Here is a 6,000-nt window from a genome sequence, read left to right as displayed (position 1 = left end):
CTGAGATTAGGGGTCAAATTTATGTTTTCTGATATACAATGTTGGGGATCTCATGCCTGGGGGCGGGGTTCTTGTATATGAGATATGGAATATGCTCTCATATCTCATATACAAGACATCTGAGATCTCATAAATAAAATGATCTGAGGTTCGATGTCTAGGGTCTAAGTCTGATGTACGTCGTATTGTATTTGAATTCCTGGTTCAAATGGAGAGGGGGAGGGGGGTGTTCATGTTTCTTGGATCTGAATACTTCAGTTTAATGTATCTGATATGTTAGATTCAACGTTGGCATCTATTATCTAATATGTAGACAAAGCTGTTGTCGTGAATAGTTCTATGTTTTCGTATTATTTCGCAATATATTTTAGAAATTATTTTTCCCAAGGCTGCTACCATTAGCCTGCGCTAACAACCCAACATCCCCCTCCCCCTTTTACATATGACATGCACGTCACTATTCCATAAACAACCTCATACAAAAGTATGTTTTCAATATGTTCGGATTTTACCATATTATCCGCATCACAATATCAATAACCCGGTGATGTTATTAAGACTTTGTTATCGGCGAAATTTCAATTAGATTCTGAATTAGGTTTTTTATTCTTCACTGTCAGCAGAAAAGACAGTCAACAACAGAAATCTACGTCGTGGGCAACAATTTCCCTCGGGGCTACTGACAGCCACCAAACTCACAACGAGGCTTTTCACGAGCGGCCAGATTTTTTTTCCTAGTCACAAGCTTGCGTGATTGCCAAAACATGTAAACAATCCAACCCGGCAACTGGGACGTTGGGGGGGCTGGGTTGGCCAGGGAATGAATTCTTTATTCACTGATTTTCGTGGTGTGCATATATAATACAGGGACTACAAAGTCTCATTACAAGCTCAGACTTTGATTCAAAATTAATGTATAGGGTCGTTTTACGTTAAAAATAAATATAAATAAACACTATAGAAAAGTAATTTTAAAAAAACCTGTACTAAAAAAACATTCTTGCATATAGCTGAATCACGAAATATTTTATTTTATCAAATATCGGATATGTTAGTACATTTTTTCAACTTTCATCTTCTTGTTTGAGTGACTGCATGTGCAAATGTGATTTTAAAAATGTGAACACAAAGCGGATATACTATTCCCTTCAGAGATATACATAGCGGTTTGTGCAACATTTGTCCTTGAGATATTTGTCCTTGAAATATTTGTCCTTGTGGTATTTGTCCATGAGATATTTGTTTTTTCGATGACTTTCCTTGTTATATTTATCCTTCAGATATTTTTGATCTTGAGATATTTGACCTTGAGATATGTGTCCTTTAGATAATTGTCGAGCTATTTGTCCTTGAGATATTGTAACCTGCGTTCATGTGTTGTGCCATGGTATACATACACACATATATACTGAATGATTTACTTGTGGTTTGTGGTTATAGAAAGGTTAAGATTTGTCAGATTATGAAGGAAAATTCAATAGCAAATGTTTTTAAATTGCTGTTATATTCAAACCACACGCTCCTTTTTAAAATGTCAAACTGTTAAGATTTTTAAAATTTCTTTTGATGCATTGATTTTTTTTTTATTGTTCTTTTTTATTTCTTAAAGGCTTTATGTCAAAGTTTTGAAAAAAAGCATTACACTTTCAAACGAAGTAATGCATTCTGAATTATTTTCAGTTCGAGACTCAAGCATTGAAGCAAGAAAATCATCAAAGGTAAGACATTGTAAAGTCTAGCGCGTAAATAAACAAAACAATTTCTCATGGCTCACCGCTTGATATAATACGATGTACTCTCTCTCTCTCTTGCTCTCCATGTTTCTCTCTTTCTTGCTCTCTCACTCTTGCTCTTACTCTGTTTCTCTCTCTCTTGCTATCTCTCTCTCTCTTTCTCTCTTGCTATCTCTGTTTCTCTCTATTTCTCTCTCTCTCTCGTGCTCTCTCTCTCTCTGTTTCTCTCTCTTGCTCTCTCTGTTTCTCTCTCTTGCTCTCTCTTGCTCTCTCTGTTTCTCTCTCTCTCTTGCTCTCTCTGTTTCTCTCTCTCTCCCCCTCTCTCTCTCCCTCTCTCTCTCGCTCGCTCTCTCTTGCTCTCTCTCTCTCTGTTTCTCTCTCTCTTGCTCTCTCTCTCTTACTCTCTCTGTTTCCCTCTCTCTCCCTCTCTTTCTCTCTTTCTCTCACTCTCTCTCTCTCTCTCCAAAAGCCGTGGAAGTTTTCAACCTGCAACACAAAAGATAACAGTTCTAGTTAATTCATTTTAAATTGTGCTTAAACCCGGATTCATAAAAAAACGACTGATAATTAATTAGTTTGTAAGGATTCGATTGCGATTTTTTTTTTAATTGAAACAAAACCGTCACCAATTAATTGCTTCAATATCTCAGAATTTTAAAAAAATTAATTAAGATAACTATCTTTTCATTTGCAGTTTTTGTCATAATTTTTAAAGATATTCGATTACTCCTTGATTTATTTATTAGCTGGTTTAAGATAAATGGCTAATTAAATCAAGTCTCGGTTAATGAGAGCTGGTCTGGTCAAGTTCGCTTTTTTAAATTTTTACTTGGGTTTCAGTTTTTATACTTGGGTTTTGGAAGTTTTACTTGGGCTTTTTAATCTATACTTGGATTTTGAAACGTATATTTGGGTTTCAAAATGTGTACTTGGGTTTTATATCTTATACTTGGGTTTTAACATAAAGGCCTATGCTTAGGTTTTATAATTTATACTTGGGTTTTACACTGATACTTCAGTTTTGTAATTTATATTTGTGTTTTAAGTCTTATACTTCGGTTTTATTATTTATACTTGCGTTTAAAAATTTCAGCTTAAAGTTGAAAATATACCGGAGCTAACAAAATTCGTACCCGAATACTTCCTGACGCAACAATTTATCTCTTTGGGATTTTTGTATTATCAACTCACAAAAGTATTCCCTCCTCCTTCAATAGCCAGTTTTCTAGAAACTTCCAACCTCTCTGGCCTCTCCCAACACTACCAGTACCCCAGACGCGATCCCAAGTAGACACCATGTTTGAATATCGACCTCTCCCAGCACTAGCAGTACCCCCCCTCCCACGTGATCCCAAGTAGACACCATGTTTGAATATCGCCCGCTCCCAACACTAGCAGTACCCCCCCCCCCCTCCCACGTGATCCCAAGTAGACACCATGTTTGAATATCGCCCGCTCCCAACACTAGCAGTACCCCAGACGCGATCCCAAGTAGACACCATGTTTGAATATCGACCGCTCCCAACACTACCAGTACCCCCCACGTGATCCCAAGTAGACACCATGTTTGAATATCGCCCGCTCCCAACACTAGCAGTACCCCAGACGCGATCCCAAGAAGACACCATGTTTGAATATCGACACCAGGTGGCTCCCAAAGCCCTATCGCCCTGGGGTTACTCCGGGCTGATTCTGACCCCTCCTTTCCCCCACCCCCTACCCTTCCCCCAGCCCTCATTGCGATAAATGATCTCTATCTAACAAGAACCATTAATAGTGGCTATTGTCATTGCCGCTAATTAGGACAGGAATTTATTGCATCAACAGGGCATAAAAGTGCACATAAAATCATCGTTGTTGGCGTTGTAGCCCTGAGCTAGAAGGTGTAAACAATAAATCAACTTGTTGGTTTGGCTTTCAATATCGCTTGGTTTACATCTTGCAAAGTAAGCACATCAAAAGTAAGAACAGATTTGTGCGATGTTTTTTTTATAAATTAAAATCAGATTAATAATAATTTTAGACTAGAACTAAATGCTTTTTTAATTACCGATTTTTTGTGACTTTTCTAAAAAAATTGCATTAGAATTTTTATTTTTTTTACAAGCTTTTATTTAACTCACTTCCTCTGTCGACAGTCTGTCGACAGTCTGTCTAGATGGAAACGCAGGAGTGAAAATTCGGAAACTTCTACTTGACCGATACGATTCACACTTGGCACGTGGGTCAAGACATGAAGACAATGCAATCTGAAACTAAATTTGACTTAATTGGATGCCTAATTAATTTTTTATGAATTAATTAAAATTTGGACCGAATTAGTAGGCATGTCTAGCCAACCACACCACACGCGTCATCACCTTCAATGGCAGCGCCATCACGTAATGGCTGCGTTCAAAAACCATTGCGCGCCTACTGAACGTGATGTTCAGTAGGCGCGCAATGGTTTTTAGTCATGTAACTCTATTGTAAATAAAACATGTAAAGTACTGAAAAAAAATTCATAAAAAACGTTTTAATAACAAGCTTTTATGTAATGATGCACTAAAAAGTAGAAAATAAATTATAGACTACTATTTAAATAACTATAAAGAAAAGCGTGGGTGTCTTCCTTGACATTAGTAAAGGTATTCAATAGATACTAAAGTGACCCACGCTTTTCTTTATAGTTATTTAAATAGTAGTCTATAATTTATTTTCTACTTTTTAGTGCATCATTACATAAAAGCTTGTTATTAAAACGTTTTTTATGAATTTTTTTTAAAGTGTGCATGTTATTTGAGAAACTGAAATTTCCTTCTAATTTAACAGAGAAGCAATTAGTGTTTAGAGCGGAATTTGTTTTTTTTTTAAACCAATTATTTATTTTCCGTCATGTTAATGATAAATGTATTTGTGGACGTTAAATATTTTATTGATAAATGTGTGCCGGGAAATAATTACAATATTCCAACTTTACCTCGCTCGTGGGAAGGTCGCTCAATCGCGTCACAAATTTGTTTCTCCGCTTGTTCAAAGTTTGTTCTTGTTTGTTTCACGTCACAAATTTGTTTCTAAGTTTGTTCTATCAAAGTTTATTTTTGTTTGTAATCAAGGCTTCTGTAAATTGTATCACACGTGTGTAGGTGTGCAATGAGGGTTGGGGAGGGGAGAGAGGTTAAAGTGTGACTTCTATTGAGCATTTTCAAACAAAAGGATTTTAGCAATTATTTTGCATATTTAAAATATCTTCTATTTGCAATTCGTATTAAAATTACCTAACAACGCGATCTTTCTCGTTTATTCTTATATTACAGTTAGGGCTGGTATTTGTTTCCAGTGGAATTTGGTTATTGAAGTGATGGGTAGGTTTGTAGGAAAACAAATTGATGATTTTTTTTCTCTAGAAAACGGATATAGAGTAAAACAACATTACCGGTAACAGGAAATTTAATACTTATAAATGACATTTCGCCCAGAGAAATCAGGAGAGTTAAGATTTGTAAAAAATTCAATTTCGATCATTTTTTACGATCTATAACACTTTCCACCAACTCCGTATTCAAAGAAGTAAAAGTAAATAAATAAAAATACTATTGGAGCGTAGGTTAAAAAAAAAACTTTTTATTGTGAAGTAATTTCAGAGGGTGTGGGGGTGTGTGACTTTTTGTGATAATCTGAGGCAGTGGAAATAAATGTGGAAGTAAAACAGCATATGTCTACCCCCAACACCACCCCCACCCCCCACCCCCAGTCATATTCCCGTCCTGCATCGATGTTCCTGTCAGCTAACTCCAGACTGATGATGTGGCAAACATCTGTCGTCTGACACCCCCACCGATGTTGTCTGACACCCCCCACCCCCACCGATGTCGTCTGACACCCCCCCCACCGATGTCGTCTGACACCCCCCCCCCCCAACGATGTCGTCTGACACCCCCCCCCCCCCACCGATGTCGTCTGACACCCCCCCCACCGATGTCGTCAGACACCCCCCCCCCCCCACCGATGTCCTCTGACACCCCCCCCCCACCGATGTCGTCTGACACCCCCCCACCGATGTCCTCTGACACCCCCCCCCCCCACCGATGTTATCTGACACCCCCCCCCACCGATGTTGTCTGACACCCCCCCCCCCCCGATGTCGTCTGACACCCCTCCACCGATGTCGTCTGACACACCCCCCCCCCCCACCGATGTCGTCTGACACACCCCTCCCCCCCCCCCCCCCCCCCCCCCACCGATGCACCAGTCAACAATAGCCAGACCTCCCTATGTCACTGCAGCC

At 38.8% G+C, this 6,000-nt stretch overlaps 1 long non-coding RNA gene across 1 annotated transcript in view; it reads left to right on the top strand.

Moving 5' to 3' along the window:
• The first annotated feature begins 1,678 nt into the window (after window positions 1–1,678).
• Window positions 1,679–6,000, top strand: part of LOC131933268 (uncharacterized) — a 50,816-nt gene continuing 46,494 nt past the window's right edge. The window contains exon 1 of the long non-coding RNA XR_009384918.1: window positions 1,679–1,718. This is a non-coding gene — a long non-coding RNA (uncharacterized LOC131933268). The remainder of the gene's footprint in view (window positions 1,719–6,000) is intronic.

Source organism: Physella acuta, unplaced genomic scaffold, assembly GCF_028476545.2.
Source record: "Physella acuta isolate Inbredline_101_S28 unplaced genomic scaffold, ASM2847654v3 ptg000106l, whole genome shotgun sequence".
Lineage (NCBI taxonomy): Eukaryota > Metazoa > Mollusca > Gastropoda > Physidae > Physella > Physella acuta.
Note: the sequence above shows the minus strand (reverse complement) of the source record. Positions and strands in the feature narration are given on the sequence as shown.